Source organism: Eriocheir sinensis, chromosome 35 (genome assembly GCF_024679095.1).
Source record: "Eriocheir sinensis breed Jianghai 21 chromosome 35, ASM2467909v1, whole genome shotgun sequence".
NCBI classification, from domain to species: Eukaryota; Metazoa; Arthropoda; class Malacostraca; order Decapoda; family Varunidae; genus Eriocheir; species Eriocheir sinensis.
Window position 1 is genome coordinate 13,007,338 of NC_066543.1, and position 23,990 is coordinate 13,031,327.

Consider the following 23,990-nt stretch of genomic DNA (forward strand, 5'->3'; position numbering starts at 1 on the left):
ACACCACACTCCCTTCTCCCTCCTTCCTCATCCTCAGGCCAAAGTCAAATTCAATACCGAGTTATTATATAAACGCTAGACGATAAAAGAAAAAGGTAATGTACGAGCATAAGAAGATTAAATGGAACCTACGTATGCGTCTCGGGGTACCTCACAACGCTCGACCACCTCTTCCCTTCTCCCTTGTTTAAACACTAAATAAAGGTACCCAGGATAATAAAAACCTCATATCAGCAAACAGGGATATAATCTAAGACAATACATCCCCATTTCAGCAAACAGAAGTGACCCAAAAAACAAGTAAAGGACACAAAAGGATCCTCACCTCTGCTCCGCCTTGCGATCCCACATGGCCTCCTCGTCCGCGCCTTCTCCTTGACACTTTCTTACATACCTCTCTCCTACGCCTCACATGTACTCACGTTCGGCTCAGCATGCTCTCCTCTGCAGTATGGAGGTCCTGCACGTCTTGGGGAGTCAGGACGGGGCGGAGGAACGAGGATGACAGACGATAAATGGCGATAAGCACTGACAAACGAAACATGATGTGTCCCTCGCGACAGCCACCCAGATGAGGTCGAGGAGGGAACATTGTTGGAACCGGGCGAGATGCTTTATCATCGTACGTCAGCTTATCCTACACAGTGTTGAGCTTGATGTCTAGTGTTTTATTTTCGTCGCAATTCTCTGGTGAGAACTTACCATGCTACAGTGTCTGGGAATATAGGTATTTGAAGTTGCTTGAAATGCTTGAAAAGTGGTCCCGCGAGTGAGATTGTCCTTTCGCCCCGCGCGAGGCAACAACTCAATGCTTGTGTATACTGGGAATAGATAAAATTATGCATCTTAAAAGCTACAAGCATCAAAGGCATATATACATACACACAATAATTACATCCATACCTATATGATACCTGTAATGAATTAAAAGGCTCATGCATCACAGAAAGAATTATCTAGCAATATCGTCGCCTTTCTTAATATAAGTTGACCATTTTCTTCGTGACGGTGACTGCTCTACAGCGGTGGTGAGCGGAAAGGAACGCACTCCGCTGTTAAACCTCTTCAGTAGGTTGTCCTTACTGCGTCCTCCGCGGCTCGTTATGAAAACCTGCTATACATGGACTACGGCGACGGAATACACAGACACACACACACACACACGCACATATATATATATATATATATATATATATATATATATATATATATATATATATATATATATATATATATATATATATATATATAAATACACATACAAACATACATACACAAACATATATACATATGTACTTACATACATAAATGCATGCGTATATACATGCATGAATAAATACATAGCCTACATGCATCTGTGACTGTATACAATAAACACAAAATTGATCAATGCTGAGAACAAAACACGAGTTTAAAATAGCCTGCAACCTACGTGATTCCAATTATGACATTATTAATTTTATCAGTAATAGTTTGTCAGTGTGGCAATGCATCTGTGTGTTGCGGGTGATGCACAACAGCATAGAAGCATAGCTTAACTCTATCCGTATATCGTTCACTTTACGGACCACAGAAAATAGTTCATTCAGCGTATATATATATATATATATATATATATATATATATATATATATATATATATATATATATATATATATATATATATATATATATATAAGTAGCCTATTATGTATGGGAAAAAAAAATATATTTGAACAGAACACTTTGCTTCAGGAGAACGGTCCTACCTTACATCCTACAACATAATGACTAACATTAGGTTCATGAATAAAATACTAAAATTCTACCTTCCTGTAAGACTATGTTATCGAGTACACTTATTATACTTACTTCATTCCATTAACAAGAGGATAGCAGCCATGAGGTTGAGTTTCTATGGCAACGAGACATTCTCCTGATCACTGATGAAAGAGAATGGAAAAAAGTTAATGGGAAACGAAACCAATTACACTCTCTCTCTCTCTCTCTCTCTCTCTCTCTCTCTCTCTCTCTCTCTCTCTCTCTCTCTCTCTCTCTCTCCGCCCACGTGTCGCTAATTGGAGTTCACAGTACAACTTCCCCCCTCCCCCAACACACACACACACACACACACACACACACACACACACACCACTCCGTGGCGCAACTGGTTAGAGAGCTGCGCTGCCAGGCTTCACAGCCTGACAGGGCAGCGGTTCGAGCCCGCTCAGGCCGGATTCTTTCCGTTGACTAGGAGTGGTTACTGTCCCCCCTTGAGCAAGAGGAATAGGGTGTGTAGTGTGTGATGTCCTGGCAGTAGCTAAAGATCGACTATAAAAGAGCACTTGCTCATGTCGGGAGGGTACCTGCTGGCGATTACGAGTCCAACTCGTGGTCACGCCGTGGTGAATTACTTACTTACACACACACACACACACACACACATGCTCTGACCATCGTATAATTCACTCGGCTGCTCTTCTCTCAAACACTTCCTCGGCAAAAGTCATTCCGAGAGATGATACAACGACGGTTCGAAAAATGGCTCGCGTTGCTAATCCAGGTACACAGGATACCTGCCCACACCTGAGCTGCCCCCTTTTAATATTCAGGTGGTGTTTGTCTCTTTGCGCCAACACGCCCACGCCAGAAATGTAATAACCCGGCAGAAGTTCAAAATACCCGGCGTTGCAGTTCACAGGTCACGCTGCACACACACTCACACACTCTCGCCCCCTCACCTGATCTGAAACTTTTACGTGTCATTTGATGGATCCGCTTTGCGCCAACACCCACGCAGCCAAAATGAATTCCATGTGAGAGAACAGTGATAGTTAAAATATGCGATGTGGAGCTTTTTCGTAACCCTCCTCCACACACACACACACACACACACCTTACCTGAAACGTACTCCTCTCTTCAAACAGTTCCGCTTCACCCAAACTCACTCACAGGCGGCAAAATGTACGTATATATATTCCGGGTGACAGCACAGCACAATGGCAGCGATGGAGCTCAGCGATGAAAATTTATACTGAACCAAAAAAAAAAAAAAAACGTGAAAATAAAAAAAGCGAATATTCATGTCATGTACCAACCGGAAAAATATTGTTAAAAGGCTTAATGTTTGATCAGTTTAAAAAGTAAGAAAAATAAACGAGAGCGAGCAAGGTTATAACTGTTCATTAGACTAATACGCCGCGCCGCTGTTGAAAGCATCCCATTATTAACTACCTGGCGCGGAAGGGGTCAGGTGTTTGCGTCAATGCATTAATTATTGATGTACATATCCTTTTGTTGTTGAGTGTGGTTTTTACCTATGACATTGATCTCTCTGTCTGTCTGTCTGTTTGTTTGTCTGTGTCTGTCTCTGTGTCTCTGCCTCTCCTCTTTTCTTTTTTTCTTTTTCTTTTCCTTTTTTTAATTATTCTTCGTTTTATTTATTCTTCTTTTTCCTTTTTCTTTTTTCCTTTTTTATCGTCTCTCTCTCTCTCTCTCTCTCTCTCTCTCTCTCTCTCTCTCTCTCTCTCTCTCTCTCTCTCTCTCTCTCTCTCTCTCTCTCTCTCTCTCTCTCTCTCTCTCTCTCTCTCTCTCTCTCTCTCTCCGCCCCCCAACGCTTCAGCAGTAAAACGGCGGCTCGTTGCATATTCAGAGCCCCTCGCACTGAAGAGGCGCCGCGGATCGTCCAAAAACGCCTCTTGCAAGGTGGTCAAGGGAGCGAGGGAGCGAACTGTGAAGAGGAGTGGGAGAGAGAGAGAGGGAGGGAGAGCGAAGAAAGGGCGAGGAGTACGAGGAAAGAAGAAAGGGAGCTACGGAAGACGAACTGAAAGAAGGAGGGAAAATGGGTCACGGGAGGGAAGGAAGAAAGTGAAGGAAAGGAGGAAAGTAAGGAATGAAGAAAAGGAAGAAAAAGGAAAGATGAGAGGAAGAAAGAAAGAAAGGAGGGAAAGAAGAAAGGAAGAATGGAAGAATGAATGTAGAAGGAAGATGAGTAAAGGAGAGTATGGAAAGAAAAGGGGGAAAAGGAAAGGAAGGAAGGAAAACAGAGGAAGATATGAAAGAAGAAAAGAAAAAGAATGGAAGAAATGCATGGACGAGAGAGAGAGAGAGAGAGAGAGACTGTGTGTGTGTGTGTGTGTGTGTGTGTGTGTGTGTGTGTGTGTGTGTGTGTGTGTGCCAGGAGGGGGAGGACAAATGTGATGAGGGGAACAAGAAGGTTGGGGAGGAGAGCGGAAGACATGCTTATGGAAATGTGTCTGTCCCCTACTCCTCTTCCTCCTCTTCCTCCTCCTCCTCTTCCTCCTCTTCCTCCTCCTCCTCTTCCTCCTCCTCGTCGTCGTCCTCCTCCTCTCGGCGTGGCGTCGTGCAAACAGACCCATTAAGCCTACTAACCTCTTACCCGCATTAACATATCCTAAGCTACTCCCTCGGATTATACTCTCCCTCGTGCTAACCTCCTCCTCCTCCTCCTCCTCCTCCTCCCCTCCCCCTAGTCTTCCTTGGGCGTCAATTTCTCCTTGTAACCTCCTCCTCCTCCTCCTCCTCCTAGTCTTCCTTGGGCGTCAATTTCTCCTTGGAACCTCCTCCTCCTCCTCCTCCTCCTCCTCCTAGTCTTCCTTGGGCGTCACTTTCTCCTTGTAACCTCCTCCTCCTCCTCCTCCTCCTCCTCCTCCTAGTCTTCCTTGGGCGTCAATTTCTCATTGTAACCTCCTCCTCCTCCTCCTCCTACTCCTAGTCTTCCTTGGGCGTCACTTTCTCCTTGTAACCTCCTCCTCCTCCTAGTCTTCCTTGTGCGTCACTTTCTCCTTGTAAGTAATACCTTCCCCTACACTGCTATACTACTATGCTACTTTTACTGCTACTATCATTTGTTATATATATTTCATTATGCCACTATTGCTATACTATTGCTTATCATTGTTATCTTCACATTTTCCTTGTTTTTTACTCATTTTTTCTATTTTGTTCTTTTCTGTTCCCTTTCCTTCTTTTCTTTTTTTCTTCTTCTCTTTGTTCTTTGTTCTTCTTTTCTTTTCCTTTTCTTTTCTTTTCTTTTCTCAACGAAATGTGATGCAGCCCGATCTATTCTTGGTGCCGAGGTGAGCAGGGGAGGGAGGAGCCTCCTCTCTCTTCTTTCCTTGTCTAACACGATCGGGATTTGTGGGAGAGAACTCGTTAGTGGCCAATATTAATTCTGTTACTTGATCTTTCCGAGAACCTAAGAGCCTTCCCCTCCACCCCTTCCCCTTTCTATTGTTCTCCCTCTTTCTTCTCTAGTTTTCCCTTTCCTCCCCTTCCTCTTTCTTCTCTCGTTCTCCTCTCCTCCCCTTCCTCTTTCTTTTCTCGTTTTCCCTCTCCTCCCCTTCTTTCTTCTATTCTCCCTCTCCTCCCCTTTTCTTCTCACTTCTTCTCCCTCTCCTCCGTCTCTCTCCATCCTGTTATTGATATGCAGGAACTCTACCTTCAGGGTTAGTACACACACACACACACACACACACACACACACACACACACAAACACATATAACGATTAAGTCGGGTTAGCTATATGAAGCAGCAATATGAACCTTTCCCGTGTACAGCTTAATAATCCCTCTAATTTATACCATGAGATTCTTGCGTAATGAAAGAAGCGGAAGAAATTATGAAACGCGAGGAAAATGGAGATAGATAATAAAAGAAAAATTACTATAAAAAAAAATAATAGTAACTCCATCTTTTGTATGTTCTAGTAATTAATGAGAAATCGAATGGATTTAATGATTATTTTGCTGTGTTTTAACGTCACCGTTGATGCCAAAGCTGAATTTACGAAGGTTTATGTAATTTTTAGTAGTATGCTGTATTTATAAGAATCCAATCTCGTGTTCAGTTGATGCTATTGATGTTGTTACTGTTGTTGTTGTTGGTAGTGGTGGTAGTGATGCTGTTGCTATTGTTGTTGTTGTTGTTGTTGTTGTTGTTGTTGCTGGTGTTGTTGGTGTTGCTGTTGTTGTTGATGTTTGCGCTCCATAAATATACTGCCTTGACATACACGTGTGGTCACCCCTATGTTTGTTTGTTTGTGCATGTGTGTGTGTGTGTGTGTGTGTGTGTGTGTGTGTGTGTGTGTGTGTGTGCATAAAGGCTTCCCAATTTTTCCTGCCCGTGCATATGTTGGGCCTATCAGTTCGCCTGTCTATTTGTCCGCCCGCCTGTCTGTCCGCGTGTGGCCGCCGTCCGTTCCGCCAGACCCGTCCGGCTTTAATTAACAGCAAACCAAAATGCCTAAACTCCTGATACACACACACACACACACACACACACACACACACACACACACACACACACACACACACACATACATAAAAAAAAAAAGTTAAAAGAAATGAACACGTAAACTGGGAGAAAAGTCTGAAGTGGTTATTCAAGCCGACAAAATGCCTGCACACGCTAACACGCCTGCTACTACAACGGAATTACATGAACTGAATCTAATTAGCCTTGTATGCATAATCACCTTTTCCTTGGACAGCCCGGCAATTACCACACACATGCGTCCCTGTCACGCCCAGTAGCGGGGCGGCGAGAGACGTCCCGCGCGTTCCACCAGGCAACACTTGTGACATTTTGTCGCGCTTTTTTTTTTCCCGTACAGGTAAAAATATACAAACATCAGCGTTGAATCATAACGCGACCAACAAAAGAAAACCTAGGTAACCTAATCCAGCTTAAAAACTATCAATAGTAGTACCCGCGTTCCTACGAGTATACGCTCCTTTAATGTGGTTGAGTTACTTTTCATCATGATGAAAACGACAGAGATAAATTATTGCCGAACTGGAACGCGTACACTAACCTTGATCCTTGCCGCAACACCCTTACCAGCCTCCATGTCTGAAGGTCAATGGTAGATACAGACTCTTTAGTTATGCAATGCATTGATCCTTCTCCTGTGGCTTCGGGTGTTCTCTGCAATGGAAGAGAAAAGACAATCAGGTTTTTTAGGGGACACGCAATTTCTGTGTCAAATCTGTGGCTGTGTCTTGTCTGTGTCAGTATCTGTGTCAGCTTGTCTGTGGTACTCGAGATGAACATTGGCGGGACTAGGCAAGGCAACAACGCTCCGTTCGCTAGACTTCGTTTCTGCTGCGTTGTGAGGCGACAAACGACGGTGACACGATCCATCTGGCCGGGTCTTACGTACAGCACCACCATCGTCTTGACATACACGCAGGCTCAAGAGGGACGATCGTCAGTCTGCCGTGCCGTATCGCTGCTTGTCACTCGCCTCCTTGATACACAGCGGCGCCGTGAAGTAGTTTGATGCCGCTGACAATCACGAGTTCGTAGCGCCGCTGCCCCAATTAAACCTCACCCTGAGCGATCCGCCGCGAGGCACACACACATGCAGCTCTCAGTCTCCCAGCACCGCTCCGTCGCTCCGTGGTAGTGGTTGTGTCTGTTTGTGTTGCTCGGGTACTGGCGGAAATAATTGTTCACCAACTCCTCCTCCGTCATTAGTTGGGTCTGTGTTTGGTGTTTCAGGGGGCACGCACGCAGGCCAGGAGATTAAAAGACGCCGTTCCTTTTTATTCCTTCCCTGCTTTTTGCTGTGATTCTTTTCCGTCCCTCCGCCGTGTATCCTGTATCAAAGCTTCGAGTGTTTTCCCGTGTGGTTGACTTTTGGGGTCTACTTTAGCTTGCGTCTGTCTGCCTGCAATCAATTGTTGTGACGTTGAGAGAGGGAGAAGGGAAAGGGGAGGAGATAGAGAGGAAGGAGGAGACAAGGGAAAAGAGAGGGAGGGAGGAGAAGGGAAGGGAAAAGAGAGGAAGGAGGGAGAAGGGAAGGGATGGAGAGGGAGGAAAGAGAAGACAAGGGAAAGGAGAAGGAGGAAAGAGAACACAAGGAAAGGAGAGGGAGGAAGGAGAAGACAAGGGAAAGGAGAGGAAGGAAGGAGAAGGAAAGGGAATGGAGAAGAAGGAAAGAGAAGACAAGGGAAAGGAGAAGGAGGAAAGAGAACACAAGGAAAGGAGAGGGAGGAAGGAGAAGACAAGGAAAGGGAAGGAAGAAGAAGGAAAGGGAATGGAGAAAAAGGAAAGAGAAGACAAGGGAAAGGAGAAGGAGGAAAGATAACACAAGGAAAGGAGAGGGAGGAAGGAGAAGGCAAGGAAATGGAGAAGGAGGAAAGAGAAGGCAAGGGAATGGAGGAGGAGAAAGGAGAAAGGAAGGGAAAGGAGAGGGAAGAAAGAGAAGACAAGGGGAAGGAGAAGGAAATGGAATGGAGAAGGAGGGAGGAAGGAGAAGACAAGGGAAAGAAGAGGGATGAAGAAGAAGGGAAGGGAAAGGAGAGGGAGGAAGGAGAAGACAAGGGAAAGAAGAGGGAGGAAGAAGAAGGCAAGGGAAAGGAGAGGGAGGAAGGAGAAGGCGAGGGAAAGTAAAGAATACGGTGTAGCATCATTAATTGCGTGTTGATGGGAAGGAGAAAATGGAAGTAGAATAGAAGAACTAAGGAGAAGGAGGAACTGGAGGAGAGTCAAGAGGGAACAGGAGGAAGGGTGAAAAGGAAGGAAGAGAGGTTGGGAGGAGGGACAAAAGGAAGGGGGAGGTTGAGGGGAGGGTAAGCAGAAGAAGCAATCTTCATTAGGATGCAAATGAGGTCCACAGTCTTTATAATGGCGAGGTAACGTTTTTTTTATCCCTTTTTGCAGTACCGGTGAGAGTTGGCAGTCCTTCCGCTACCTGCTCCTCCTCTTGACATCCACCTCCTCCTCCTCCTCCTCCTCCTCCTCCTCCTCTTCCTTCCCCCCACACACGAGTTCACGCTTCACCTTCCCCCCCCCCCCTTACTTCCCTTTCCACCCTCCCCTCCCCTGCCTTCAACTCCACCCTTCCCCCGCTGCTTCCAACTCCACCCTCCCTCCCTACTTCCCACGCCACCCTCCCCCTTTACTTCCCTCTCCTTTCCTTCTCCACAAGTCTATATCCTCTGAACCTCCACCAAATCAGCGACAACCTCATCATCCTCACAACTGTTACCCCACGACGCTTCCTTCATAATTCCTTCTTTTTGTTCATCCCTTCCCTATAGCTAACGTTAACTCCCTCGTAAGTCCTTCTATATGTCCTTTCCTTCCTTATATTTCACGTTACCTCCCTCATAATTCCTCCTATCTGTCCTTCCCTTCCCTACTCCACCTTCATTTTTCCCCTCACTCCAGTTTTTTTCCTCTCCGTTCCCCCTTGTTTTCCTCCCCGTCAATGCCTCCCCTTTCGTCCCTCCCCTTGCTCTTTTTTTTTTTTTCTCGTGAATCTCTATAGCTATCTTCCCCTCGCACCATTCCATTCATCTCTCCTGAATCTCTCTCCCTCTTTCAAGCGTTCCATCCCCATTCATTTCCTTACGCCTCTCTTTTTCCCTTCCTCTCCTGCTATCCCCATCTGTACCCCTCTTCCCTTTTTCCCAATCCCCTTGCTCCATTCCCTTCACTTTTGGTCTATCCCCTCTCGTTCCCCTTCCCCTCCTGCTATCCCCATCTGCTTCCCTTTTCCTTTCTTTCCAATCCCCTTGCTCCATTCCCTTCAATTTTGCTCCATCCCCTCACGTTTCCCTTCCCCTTCCTTCTTTTCCTACCCCTTCCTTCTTCCCCTTTCCTTTCCATCTTCCCCTTCCCTTTCCTTCTTCCCCTTCCCCTTCCTTTTTTCCCTTCCCCTTCCTTCTTTCCCTACCCATTCCTTCTCCCCCTTTCCTTTCCATCTTCCCCTTCCCTTTCCTTCTTCCCCTTCCCCTTCCTTCTTTCCCTTCCCCTTCCTTCTCCCCCTTTCCTTTCCATCTTCCCCTTCCCTTTCCTTCTTTCCCTTCCCCTTCCTTTTCCTTCTTTCCCTTCCCCTTCCTTCTTCCCCTTCCCCTTCCTTCTTCCCCTTTCCTTTCCATCTTCCCTTCCCTTTACTTCTTCCCCTTCCCCTTCCTTCTTTCCCTTCCCCTTCCTTCTCCCCCTTTCCTTTCCATCTTCCCCTTCCCTTTCCTTCTTCCCCTTCCCCTTCCTTCGTCTTCCCCGCCTAATCATACTATCCCCATTTCCTTACCCATTTCTTTCTGCCCCTCTTACTATTCCTCGCACCGACCCTCCCATATCCTGCGCCCCACTGTTTCCTTCCCCACTCCATCCCTTCCGTCTCCCCTACTCCACGATTCTCTTCCTCTCCCTCTCGAGCGCCACCCTCCTCTCCCCCTTCCCTTCCCTTCCCCATCACACCACCTGCGTTTGTATTCCGTCTGTCGCTGTTCTTTTGTTTCTGACGAGAGTGGGCCGCAGGGAAGGCTTGATGAGACTTTTCCTCCCCCCCGCCACACACACACACACACACACACATACGCAGAGTTATATAGTGGGAGAGTAATGGAGGCAGCTTCCGGGAGTTGGTAAGTAATCACGTCAGCTCACTTCGGGGGTCCGGGAGCCATTTCGGAGCTTATAATTGGTGACAGGACGGAATTACACTGAAGTCAGGACCAGCCAGCACACCGCGGCGCCGCCCTCCAGGACCTCCCCGCCACGTCAAGAAGGGAAAAGAGCCAAATAGTGGAGGTTATAGAAGGAAAAGTACGCTATCATGACGCTTTGGGGTGAAATAATACGCACAATAAGGGTCGGAGAGGAGCGAACGAGGCCGTTAAAGCGTTGTAGGGGTGAAAATATACTCATTAGAGGGGAGCAAGTGGGGCAAATATTCCCACTGAGGGGCCACGGGAAGCCACGACGGGGAGAGATCTTCCGGGAAAACGAATAATAAGTAAACATTTTTAATACGTGAGGCAGGTTTTCTTTTTTTCGTATGTCCACCTGTCCTCGCTTCTCTCCTCTCAATCTCATCCAGCACGTTACCTCCTTCCCTGCACACCATCCGCCTACAGGACCCATATTCTAAAACATTTCAGGGCTTATACACCAACATTTGATAAGGCTTTCCTAGATGCTGCGGGGGGGGGGGGGGGTTATTTCCATGGGTAGCTTTATGAGCCTAATGAAAGTTATGCAAGGCTTCTGGATTATGAATGTGAAAAACACTCTTTGAGAACCCAACTATTTTTCGTTTAGGCCTATGGAGATAGCTGTAGTGTGAGTCCAAAGCGTCTGAGAATAAAGGCCCAGTACAGCACAATACTTATAGGCCTTGGACCATCCCCTCTCGTTCCTCTTTCCCCTTTCTTCTTCCTCTTCCCATTCCAATCGTACCATCCCCAACTATCACCATTTCTCGTCCTTTTCTAACCCATATCTTTCTGCCCTATCATTCTATTCCTCGGACTACCCTTCCCATTTCCCCTTCCCAATTTCTTCTTCCCCTTCCCATTCCAATCGTACCATCCCCAACTATCACCATTTCTCGTCCTTTTCTAACCCATATCTTTCTGCCATATCATTCTATTCCTCGGACTACCCTTCCCATTTCCCCTTCCCAATTTCTTCTCTTCCCATTCCAATCGTACCATCCCCAGCTATCTCTATTTCCCGTCCTATTCTCACCCATATCTTTCTGCCCATTCATTCTATTCCTCGGACTACCCTTCCCATTTCCCCTTCCCAATTTCTTCTTCCTCTTCCCATTCCAATCGTAGCATCCCCAATTATCTCTATTTCTCGTCCTATTCTCACCCATATCTTTCTGCCCTTTCATTCTATTCCTCGGACTACCCTTCCCATTTCCCATTCCCCTTTCTTCTTCCCCTTCCCATTCCAATCGTACCATCCCCAACTATCTCCATTTCTCCTTATATTCTCACCCATTTCGTTCTTCCTCTCTTACCATTCCTCGCACTACCCCTCCCATTTCCTCTGCCTCACTATTTCCCTCCACATTCCGTGCCATCCATCTCCTCCATTCCTCCATTCTCTCCCCTTCCCTCTCCACTAGGCCAGAGTCACGGAGAGGCAGACGCAAAACGGGATGGCTTAAAACTAAAAGATTAAAGAAAAAGAACAAATATCGGATACAAAAATTCTCTTCCTCTGAGTTTCGAGATGATCAAAGAACGCTAAAATGTAAATTAGTGGTATATAATGATCAGTCCATCTGTAAAATGTTATGCGCTTATGAGCTTACAATGAGGAAGAAAAAATGTAAGAATAATGTGAAATAATATGCAGAGTTTTAGGAAAGAGTGGAGAGGAAAAGATGAAAAAGAGGAGGAGGCGGCGGGGACAAGGAAGGAACGTCAACATGAAAGAAGGAAGTGGCGGGCGGTAAACGTGAGGAGAAACGTCGACATAAGAGGAAAAAAAAGAAAAAGTGAGAAGAAAAATCAAAGGGGAGAATATGAAAGATTCCGAGAAGAACATGAAAAGAATTGAAAGCACGACAACGAACAAGAAAGGAAGGAAGGAAAGAGAGAATAAGCGAAAGCCACAATAAAAAACAAAGAAATGAAGAAAAGAAGCTGAGAAAGAACGAACGAAGAGAGAGAAAAGAACGATTCCGAGAAGAACATGAAAAGAACTGAACGAACTCACGACAGCAAGCAAGAAAGGGAGAAAGGAAGGAAGGAAGGAAAGAGAGAATAAGCGATAGCAACAATGAAAACAAAGAAACAAAGAAAAAAAGCCAAGAAAGAACGAAAGAAAGAGAGAAGAAGGGATAAAAAATGAAAGGAAAACAGACTGAAAGAAACCTGTCATGAGAACTGTAGAGGCAAGGCATGACGGACCCTTCCCGCTCCCCCCCTTCCCCCTTCCCTCCCCTTCCTTCCCGCTCCCCCCTTCCCCCTTCCCTCCCCTTCCTTCCCGCCCCCCCCTTCCCCCTTCCCTCCCCTTCCTTCCCCTTCCCTTCTGTCCCCTTCCCTCCCCTCCTCCTCCAGCACAATGCCGCTCCCCCCCTCCCCAGTTGCCTCACCTCGTAAAATATACATTAGATTCTACCTCCTCCTCCTCCTCCTCCTCCTCCTCCTCCTCCTTCCCCTTCCCTTCCTCCTCCTCCCTCTCTCTCTCTTCTCTCTCTCTCTCTCTCTCTCTCTCTCTCTCTCTCTCTCTCTCTCTCTCTCTCTCTCTCTCTCTCTCTCTCTCTCTCTCTCTCTCTCTCTCTCTCTCTCTCTCTCTCTCTCTCTCTCTCTCTCTCTCTCTCTCTCTCTCTCTCTCTCTCTCTCTCTCTCTCTTGACATTTAACGTTTTCCTCCATCCGTCTCTTCTCTCCACTTGACAGACCTTCATGGCTTCTTCTCTCACCTCTCCCTTTCCGTTTCCCTCCCTCTTTCTCTCCCTTTCCAAACCTTCCCTCCCGTTACCCCGTTTCCCTTTCCTCCTAAGTCAGCTCTACATTTCCGTCTCCCTTCTTCCCCTCTCCCTCTCATCCTCCCTCCTTGCCCTTGAGACCCATTCCCCTCCATTGAAATGTATGCTAAATAGGCCTATTAACAAAGCGATAAACGAATTAGGGCCAGGCAATAAAAAACGGGGAGTGGGGTTGACTAAAGAAAACACAGGGAAAGGATTTGGGTAACGTAACACAAAAAAAGTTAGGTAAAGAAAGCAGTGTTCTCTGGTAACCTGTTCTCACGCTCAAAAGGAGAACTTCCACGGCAGGCGTCAAGGTGGAGTTCAAGACGAGCGGCAGTGACACACGCCGCGTCGAGGCTTCTGTGACGTCTCTTTGGGATCAGCATTTCTGTCTTCCGAGAATGAGTGATTTATCCACCCCACAAGTGGAATATCGTATAAAAGTTATATTATCACCTCTAAATCAAAGTGAAATATGCATAATTAGGCCTTACTGTCTTTAATCCGATCTCCATCATTTATAGAAACGCTAGTTGTCGTTAATGTGAAAAATGGACGAAAATCAGCCTGAGTAGCCGTGAAATAACGCATCGATCGCGGAGCTTCAGCGCCGATCCGCACGTCACGCGGCGGAATGAGCTGAGAGCAAGGCAATTCCCTGCCTGACTGGCGGAACGACTAACAAAAATGAAATGTCAGTCCAGAAGCCGTGTCACCGCCTGAATGAGGTGCCGCCGCACCCCCGGCCCTGCGTTTAGCGGCGGCACGTGGCGGGCGAGATTCACGGCAGCGACGCGGTGTTTGCAGGGCAGAAGTTGGCTCGTGAAGGAGAGGGTTGAGAAGCTCCACACAGGGTAAGGAATTATCAAGTACGGAACAAGACATGGAATCAAGATAGATGAGCTGTGGAAGGCATAGAATAAGAATGACAGCAAGAGTCTCTTACGGTCACCATTAACACCATCGCTAGCAATAACATCGGCACCTCCAACAGCATCAGACTCAGCAGAAGCAGGAACACATTTTTTCCTCAGTCCTTTCCAGCATCCACCGGCTCTGAGCCTATCCAGGAACATTACCTGCCGCCACCAGACCCGTCCACAGCCTCCAGGCGTCTGCATGCACGGCTCACACGTCCGGCGCCCACGAGTGACCTTGCCGCACGCCGCCGCCGGCCGGCAAAAGGCAGACCACTCGCTTGCTTACAAGCTGAATGATTCTGCTGGCCCGGATACCGTGTGTGTGTGTGTGTGTGTGTGTGTGTGTGTGTGTGTGTGTGTAAAAAAATTATGCTTCTGAATAAACGGACTTCAGATAACGCGTACAGACCTGATTCTGTGAACGAAACACACACACACACACACACGCATAACATTCATACCATGGCACAGAGAACCCCGTGATCAGCCTGTCGCCCGTTGTCGTGTTTCTGGCTGCCCCCCTGTTCCTAGCTGTCCCCCCTTTGTTTACAAACAAAAGACAAATTGCTATGAACAAGGATCCGTGTACGCAGCTGGTTGCGTGTGCATGGATGACCCCCCCCCCCAGTGTTTTGCAGCACGGGAGGGAATATTGTTTTATTCTTCCATAGGAAAAACATCAATGAATCCAGTACAGCGTTCTGTTTTGTATTAAATGAAGGGCCAATAAATAGCCTTCATGCAGTGATTCAGGGGTAAATTTACGGGGATATAGCATCTTGCTATTTTCGGAACAAAACTGTTTTGAAGTATGCATATGCAGGCCCGTCAATTTTGGCAGAATTTTTTGGGGGGCTAAAGGGTATCATAGGTTCATGAGGGGCAAGCGAAGTGAGCAATACCATGCTGTCGGAAGATGCGTGAGAACAGCTCTGTTTATCAACAAGTCTTTGACTGTTTACATTCGCTTCTGAGCATGCGCAGATCGCGGGAGGACAGCTAGGAACAGGGGAACAGCCAGGAACACGACACCGAGAAGCTGAGATTTGCACCGCGCTCAAGACCAGAAAAGCTTTTCGCTGAGAGGGAGCGGCTACTGCCCTCCCCCCCTGAGTTAAGAGGACAGGGGGGGGGAGTCCCAGCTGTACCCAGAGATTAGCTAAATCAGCCACAAGTGAGTCCAGAACGTGATCAAACCTTAGGCGAATAACACGTACACAAAAAAACATACATACACATACACAAAAAAATAAACAAGCACTATTATTTCATAACTTTTAAAACTATATCGAGGGGAAAGCAACACTTTTCAACCCCCATGAGCACTCAAAGTCTTACCTCTTCTGAAGGAGATTGGATTTTCCGTTCCATGTAAGAATACATTGGAATCAATCACTTCCACAACACACACGTGAGGCCGAGACATGTTTCCTCGGCGACGAAACTCCATTCCATCAGCCTCTGGAAGATTAACCTGCCACGAGAGCGTGTGTGCCCGCCCAAGCGCCTCCAACACACCGGCATTACCGCGGCTCTAATAAACGAACTGTCCGCGGAGGCACCAACGCTCCATCAACGTGTTTTTTCATGAAAGGAAGGGCGGAGATGGCCGGTTCGATCTGCCCATCACTATGATCAGGCAACATTTTGACGTACGTGTTACATGCCAATCCAAAAGTTGGGAAAGAGAGAGAGGAAAGAAAACCACTCAACAGACGAGTGTACATTTGGCTGGTAATTACGAGTTGTAGGACTTAGAGGAAGCAAGATGGCCGGAGAACCTGAACAACTGACGCACGCCACCCACAGAGCCAGAGAGAGAGAGAGAGAGAGAGAGAGAGAGAGAGAGAGAGAGAGAGAGAGAGAGAGAGAGAGATGCACCTCGTATTATCAGAGAGCCCGCCAGCCATGTATGATCGTGTACTATGTCTATAATCAACAAGGAAACTATTTGCATATTAAGCGGAAAGGGTCAGGCTGGGCGGCGACCCCTCAGTGTATTAACAACAAAGATTAGATAAGAAAGGCGAGCAAGGGAAGGGGCGAGGGTAGGGGCGAGCTGATCCTAAACGTTTAAAGGCAGAGAAAACTAGACCATGACGACGTTGAGCCTTGGACCATATTCTCAAATGTTTCGGGGCTTCCACACCAACGTTTAATAAAGGCTTTGTAGAGGTTGTGCGTATTTCCAAGGGTAATTTTTTTTAGCTTTTTTTAATAACAAAGGAGACGGCTCAAGGGCAACAAAAAGTGTAAAATAAAAAAAAGCCCGCTACTCACCGCTCCCATAATAGACAAAAGTAAAGTGGCCAAAAGAGAGGTCAATTTCGGGTGGAGAGTTTTTTTTGATACACTCTTCTTGATATTTTGACCTGTCTTCTGTACCATGAACGTGAAAAACACTCATGAAAATCCGATTACTCTCCTTTGTGCCCTTTGAAGATAGTTGCCTTAAGGTATAATAAGGTTCAGCAGGCGAGGCAGTTCCAGCAGAGCGAGTGTTTCCTTGGGGCAGCAGGCAGGCAGCAGGTAGGCATGCACTTGACGCGAGGGTTACGGCGCCAAAACACTTGTGCCTGACGACGATATCAAAAGAAATGCTGATATGGTATAACGTTCTCTCTCTCTCTCTCTCTCTCTCTCTCTCTCTCTCTCTCTCTCTCTCTCTCTCTCTCTCTCTCTCTCTCTCTCTCTCTCTCTCTCTCTCTCTCTCTCTCTCTCTCTATCTATCAATCTATCTTTCTTTCTCTCTCTCTCTGAAGCCTACAAAGATCCGCCTCACTCTCATTCGCTTCGTGTCTTGTTTCATCATTTCCTGCTTCAGCCGCTATCCTCCGGCATCTCGCCTACTCCATCCTCCGCCGCCTTCCCCGCCCCCGTCCTCCTCTGCCCTCCCGCTGCGCCCCTTCCTCTGCCTCTAGCCTAGTTACCTCCGCAGCTCCATCCGCTCTCACCGGGAATACTAATTGTGTCACGTAGGTACTGCGTCATATCAACTATCATCTCTCTATATCTCTATCTCTGTGTCGCTGTCTATCTATCTGTCTCTCACACGTTCCCCGCTTTCCGTCAACTGTTAGAGAGTCAAACATTTTCTAATCCCGCCAACAGTCACGCTGAGGTCCATGTAGAATAAGGTTCGTATTCTTTCTTATAGACACTTCCGACTCTCATAGCAGTTATTTATACCGGCCAAAAAAATGGTTATATGCGTTCTAACGAGTGTTTTTCACATTCAGGGTACAGAAACTTTGCCAAACTACCACCAGGGTCATAATACTCCCCATGGAAGCCCCACAACTCCTACGAAGGGCTTGTTAAACGTGTGTGCTTGGGGGGACGAAATGTTTGATAGTATGGCGCTGAATGTCGGGCGCGGGCAAGGCAAGGCAAGGCAGTGTTCGTGTGCTGGTGGGGAGCAGATCCGTGAGCAGGGCGTCCATCCGTGCCGCATTAATACGTGAATTATACAGAGCTTAATTAAATATCTGCGCGCAAATCATCCGTGGTATATAATTAGTCTACAACGTTAATTTGCTTTGTATTCACCGTGTCTCCTCCTCCATGCATTACGAGGTGACCTGGGGCGATGGAGCGGCGGGCGACTTCGTTACTGTTACTCCTGGTATTATTGTTATTAATGATGATGTGCCTGGTGTTGTTGTTATTATTATTATTATTATTATTATTAGTAGTAGTAGTAGTAGTAGTAGTAGTAGTAGTAGTAGTAGTAGTAGTAGTAGTGGAAATAGTTGTAGAATTTATAATAGTGGCAAAAATGATGATAGTGATGTAGTGTGGTAGGTAGTTTAGTAATGTGGTGGTAAATAATACATATAATAATAATAATAATAATAATAATAATAATAACAATAACAATAACAATAAAAATAATAATAAACTTGGTTACAATTTTATCTACCTTCATTCTCTTTTCTGTGGCAATGAAACAGCCGGCCGGGGAGACACAACCTCTATTCCCCCAATACCAAACAGCCACTCCGCTAATAACAAGTACACGAGGAAGAGTCCCGCGTCGCCCTGCTCTCGGCTGGAATACAAAGCCACACAAAAGGAGGAACCACAAGGAAAGACAACACACACAACGCTGGCTACGGCGACTTACCGGCCAATAACTGAAGTGGATGAAGGGACGAGCTCTTTCTCTCACCTCCATCACACATAAACACGTTCACGTCCTCCCTGTAGCTTCGTCGTTGCATGCTTCGTCGTCTTACCACCTGAGCAACGAAATCATACATCAGTTTTACTTACTGTCACATGATACACCTGCAGGCACGGGTATTAAACAAATCTCTCGCAGGTGTGTGACCTCCCGCACAAAACAATAGATTCCAGTCTTCCACTAGAACAGAAAAAGAATGTTACGTTTTCAAACAGATATTCACATGCATGATTTATTATTCTCCTTGTTGGTGCGGATGAGGAAGGTTCGAAAAGACGCACACCATGTCGTATTCAGATTTAAACCTCTTTCGCTTCACCTTGACCTACTTAGACTCCCACCCTTCCTCCTCCCAGGCTTCTACTTCCTCTTCCTCTTCCCTCTCCTCCTTCTTGTCCTCCTCCATCTCCCCTTCCTCTACCGCCGTCCACTAAACTCGCGTCATATCAACTATCATCTCTCTATATCTCTATCTCTATGTCGCTGTCTATCTATTTGCCTCTGTCTATCTATCTGTCTCTCACACGTTCCCCGCTTTCCGTCAACTGTTAGAGTCAAACATTTTCTAATCCCGCCAACAGTCACGCTGAGGTCCATGCAGAATAAGGTTCGTATTCTTTCTTATAGACACTTCCGACTCTCATAGCAGTTATTTATACCGGCCAAAAAAATGGTTATATGCGTTCTAATGAGTGTTTTTCACATTCAGGGTACAGAAACTTTACCAAACTACCACCAGGGTCATAATACTCCCCATGGAAGCCCCACAACTCCTACGAAGGGCTTGTTAAACGTGTGTGCTTGGGGGGACGAAATGTTTGATAGTATGGCGCTGAATGTCGGGCGCGGGCAAGGCAAGGCAAGGCAAGGCAAGGCAAGGCAGTGTTCGTGTGCTGGTGGGGAGCAGATCCGTGAGCAGGGCGTCCATCCGTGCCGCATTAATACGTGAATTATACAGAGCTTAATTAAATATCTGCGCGCAAATCATCCGTGGTATATAATTAGTCTACAACGTTAATTTGCTTTGTATTCACCGTGTCTCCTCCTCCATGCATTACGAGGTGACCTGGGGCGATGGAGCGGCGGGCGACTTCGTTACTGTTACTCCTGGTATTATTGTTATTAATGATGATGTGGCTGGTGTTAGTAGTAGTAGTAGTAGTAGTAGTAGTAGTAGTGGAAATAGTTGTAGAATTTATAATAGTGGCAAAAATGATGATAGTGATGTAGTGTGGTAGGTAGTTTAGTAATGTGGTGGTACTACTGCTAATGATAATAATAATAATAACAATAATAATAATAATAACAATAACAATAACAATAAAAATAATAATAAACTTGGTTACAATTTTATCTACCTTCATTCTCTTTTCTGTGGCAATGAAACAGCCGGCCGGGGAGACACAACCTCTATTCCCCCAATACCAAACAGCCACTCCGCTAATAACAAGTACACGAGGAAGAGTCCCGCGTCGCCCTGCTCTCAGCTGGAATACAAAGCCACACAAAAGGAGGAACCACAAGGAAAGACAACACACACAACGCTGGCTACGGCGACTTACCGGCCAATAACTGAAGTGGATGAAGGGACGAGCTCTTTCTCTCACCTCCATCACACATAAACACGTTCACGTCCTCCCTGTAGCTTCGTCGTTGCATGCTTCGTCGTCTTACCACCTGAGCAACGAAATCATACATCAGTTTTACTTACTGTCACATGATACACCTGCAGGCACGGGTATTAAACAAATCTCTCGCAGGTGTGTGACCTCCCGCACAAAACAATATATTCCAGTCTTCCACTAGAATAGAAAAAGAATGTTACGTTTTCAAACAGATATTCACATGCATGATTTATTATTCTCCTTGTTGGTGCGGATGAGGAAGGTTCGAAAAGACGCACACCATGTCGTATTCAGATTTAAACCTCTTTCGCTTCACCTTGACCTACTTAGACTCCCACCCTTCCTCCTCCCAGGCTTCTACTTCCTCTTCCTCTTCCCTCTCCTCCTTCTTGTCCTCCTCCATCTCCCCTTCCTCTACCGCCGTCCACTAAACACCTGCTCAAGGTCACGTGGGCCTCGTGAATATTCCTTGAAAGTCTGTGGAAAAATTATCGTGCCATCAGAAAGTTATCAGGCAGGCTTATGGCGGCTGGCGGCACAAATATGTAGTTATGCGAGGCGGGGCGGGGCGGGGGGACGAGGGGGCACGGCGGGGGAGGAAAGATGTACTGTTTGGGGAGAGAGAGAGAGAGAGAGAGAGAGAGAGAGAGAGAGAGAGAGAGAGAGAGAGAGAGAGAGAGAGAGAGAGAGAGAGAGAGAGAGAGAGAGAGAGAGAGAGAGAGAGAGAGAGAGAGAGAGAGAGAGAGAGAGAGAGAGAGAGAATGTTTGCAAGAGACCAGTTTGCCTGCACGGGATAGCTCCTGTAGACACCACCACCACCTACCACAACCTATCCTCCTATCCATGAATCTGTCTAACTCCCTTGCACGCACTCACCACATGACTGCCAAGCCTGTTTTACTCGTCCACCATTCTATCAATAAACTGTTTTTGCCTATAACTTCTCTGAATCGGATTTTTATAATATATATACACGTGTCCACACTACCAAAACCTTATCGGCATCCCACTTTTCAATGTATTTCATTTATAGGTAAAGCTTAATCGTTTCCCCGTTTCGATAAGTCAGCTGACCTTCACATCATCCGCGTATTTGTTAATATCACTATTTATACCCCAATCCAGAACAATTATATTAACGGTAAACATGAGTGGCGTCAATGCCGAAACCTGTGGGACCCCGCTCGTCACGCAGCCAGTCAGATTTTTTTTATAGTCGATTTTGCACTTTACTTCCTGCAGCTGACACATGCCCTGATCCAGTTCAACACTTTTCCAGCTATTCCCAGAGAGAGAGAGAGAGAGAGAGAGAGAGAGAGAGAGAGAGAGAGAGAGAGAGAGAGAGAGAGAGAGAGAGAGAGAGAGAGAGAGAGAGAGAGAGAGAGAGAGAGAGAGAGAGAGAGAGAGAGAGAGAGAGAGAGAGAGAGAGAGAGAGAGAGAGAGAGAGAGAGAGAGAGAGAGAGAGAGAGAGAGAGAGAGAGAGAGAGAGAGAGAGAGAGAGAGAGAGAGAGAGAGAGAGAGAGAGAGAGAGAGAGAGAGAGAGAGAAAGGGGGGCTCTATAAAGCTATGAGTACACGGGAGGATTATCTTTAAGCTCTTGTCCGGATTACAATAAAACCATGAAACGAGAATCCCGACCAGATGGGAAAAGCAAGTGTGTGTGTGTGTGTGTGTGTGTGTGTGTGTGTGTGTGTGTGTGTGTGTGTTCTCCAATAAGCCTCCATTTTCCCTCGCCATAAGTAATCACACAAAAGGAGGAGGAGGAGGAGGAGGAGGAGGTAGCAGATAACTCAACACCCCTCTAGCATCGAAATATATATAAATGGTTAATGGAGGAGGAGGAGGAGGAGGGGGAGAAGGAGAGGAGGCTCTTCCCCTCCCTTCCTCGGTCTCCTGAGAAGAGCTGCGTCGGGGAAAGGGAAGGGAAGGAACCAGCAGCGTAATTAGAGGTAAGGTGAAGAAAGAGAGAGAGAGAGAGAGAGAGAGAGAGAGAGAGAGAGAGAGAGAGAGAGAGAGAGAGAGAGAGAGAGAGAGAGAGAGAGAGAGAGTAAAAAGGGAGAGGAAATGAGAAAACGACTCGGCATTCGTTTAATACCAGACTCGGGTAGTAATTGCTCTCGGAACCACAGGTAATCTATTATGGAGGAGAGTTTTCTGACTTATATACACATCTTTTATTGTTCCTACCTCAATATCCTGTAAAGAGTCGTGTTTTTTCTATCATATCCTTTTTTTTCTCTTTCAATCTACTTTTTTCGTTCGTTTTTTTCTCTAATATCCTTTTTCTCTCTCTTTATAGATATATTTTCCTTTTCGTTTTTGTTCTCTAATTTCCTCTTTTTTTCTCTCTCTCTCTAGATATAATTTCCTTTTCGTTTTTCTTCTCTAATTTCCTCTTTTTTTCTCTCTCTCTCTAGATATAATTTCCTTTACGTTTTTCTTCTCTAATTTCCTTTTTTTCTCTCTCTATAGATATTTTTTCGTTTACGTTTTTTCTTATCTCATTTCCATTTCATTTCTCTCTACAGATATATTTCCGTTTTCGTTTGTCTTATTTCCAATCTCTCTCTTTACAGTTCTATTTTCGTTCTCCAGTTCACGGCGATGTTGGACTTCCTTCTTCAAAACTCGAGTGAGGATTTACTGACTATATGATTTGCTTCCTTCTCTTACTTATGAGCGTGTCTGACTCTTTTCTTCTCCTCCTCTTCCTCCTCCTCCGTCATGTCCGTCTCCCTCTCTCCTCTTAATAACCACCTCCCTCTTCCTCCGTCTTTCTCTTTCTAGTTATCTCTCTCTCTGGTTGGTATTCTCAGACGCATCGGCCTCTCACATCAAGTATTTACAGAGGCTGAAAAGGAGATTAATCGGGTTTTAATGAGTATTTTTTCACGTTCATGGTACAGAGGAAGGGTCAGGCTACCACCACCAGGGTCATCAAACTACTCCTGAAAAAGTCCATAATACCTATTCGAAAGCTTTGTCAAATATGTGTTCTTGGGCGACGAAAAGTTTAATAATACCCCTTCATATCTCTCTCTCTATCTATCTGTCTATCTATCTCTTCTGCAACACCATATGATTCTTCTCTACACATTCGCTCTTCATTACCAGCATCTCTTCCTCGTTTCCTGCTCCCGGATCCTCTCTCTCTCTCTTCTCTTTGCTTCTCATTCTCTTTACTCTTTGCCATCACTCTCCCGTCCTCCTCCTTCTTTTCTTACACTCCCCTTCCTTCTCCTCCTGCATTCACTTCCTCCTGAACGTGTTACTCCATGAACACTTACAAAGACAGTGAAAAGAACGGATTGATTTAAGTAGGTGCCATAATTTCTTCTTTCCCCTCTTTTGATTTTTGAAAAGAAGAATAAGAATCTAAAAGAATAAGAATAAGAATCTTAAAGAATAAGAATAAGAATCTTAAAGAAGAAGAAGAAGAAGAAGAATCTTAAAGAAGAAGAAGAAGAAGAAGAAGAATCTTAAAGAAGAAGAAGAAGAAGAAGAAGAATCTTAAAGAAGAAGAAGAAGAAGAAGAAGAAGAATCTTAAAGAAGAAAAGAAAAAGAAAAAGAAAAAGAAGAAAACGAAGAAAAAGAAGAAGAAGAAGAAGATAAAATAAAAGAATGTTCAGAGAAATCACTCACATCTACTACGCAACAAACACTAAAGGAATGCACTTGAAAGGATAGGCGTAGGTTCAGGTATTTATAAACAGATGGTATGTGTGTGTGTGTGTGTGGTTGAAGGGTGGGGGAGGGGGGGGAGAGAGGAAGGAGGGGGGGAGGGACGGGCAGGTAACACCAAACACTCAAAAGAAAACGTACTAGAAAACATAATTATTATATTCTTGCGAGGCGAAACTGAAACAAACAATTTAATTCTTGGGAAAACATTTAACTTTGTCTGATGTTTGTGTGTATGAATAACTTGATGATGTTATTAAGACGTCTAAAGTTTCTCTCTCTCTCTCTCTCTCTCTCTCTCTATCTATCTATCTATCTATCTATCTATCTATCTTGTGCTATCAGGG

At 45.7% G+C, this 23,990-nt stretch overlaps 1 long non-coding RNA gene across 5 annotated transcripts in view; it reads right to left on the minus strand.

Annotated features, from left to right (window-relative positions):
• Positions 1 to 23,990, minus strand: part of LOC127007418 (uncharacterized) — a 109,637-nt gene that overhangs the window by 79,955 nt on the left and 5,692 nt on the right. Inside the window, exons 2-5 of one of the 5 annotated variants that reach the window (XR_007760249.1) lie at positions 19,899 to 20,013; positions 6,818 to 6,930; positions 1,852 to 1,922; positions 423 to 821 (exon numbers count right to left, since the gene is read on the minus strand). This is a non-coding gene — a long non-coding RNA (uncharacterized LOC127007418). Of the gene's footprint in view, positions 1 to 422; positions 822 to 1,851; positions 1,923 to 6,817; positions 6,931 to 16,197; positions 16,727 to 18,276; positions 18,392 to 19,898; positions 20,014 to 23,990 lie in introns of those variants that run through there. The other 4 variants (XR_007760253.1, XR_007760252.1, XR_007760250.1 and 1 more) reach the window with 4 other exon arrangements.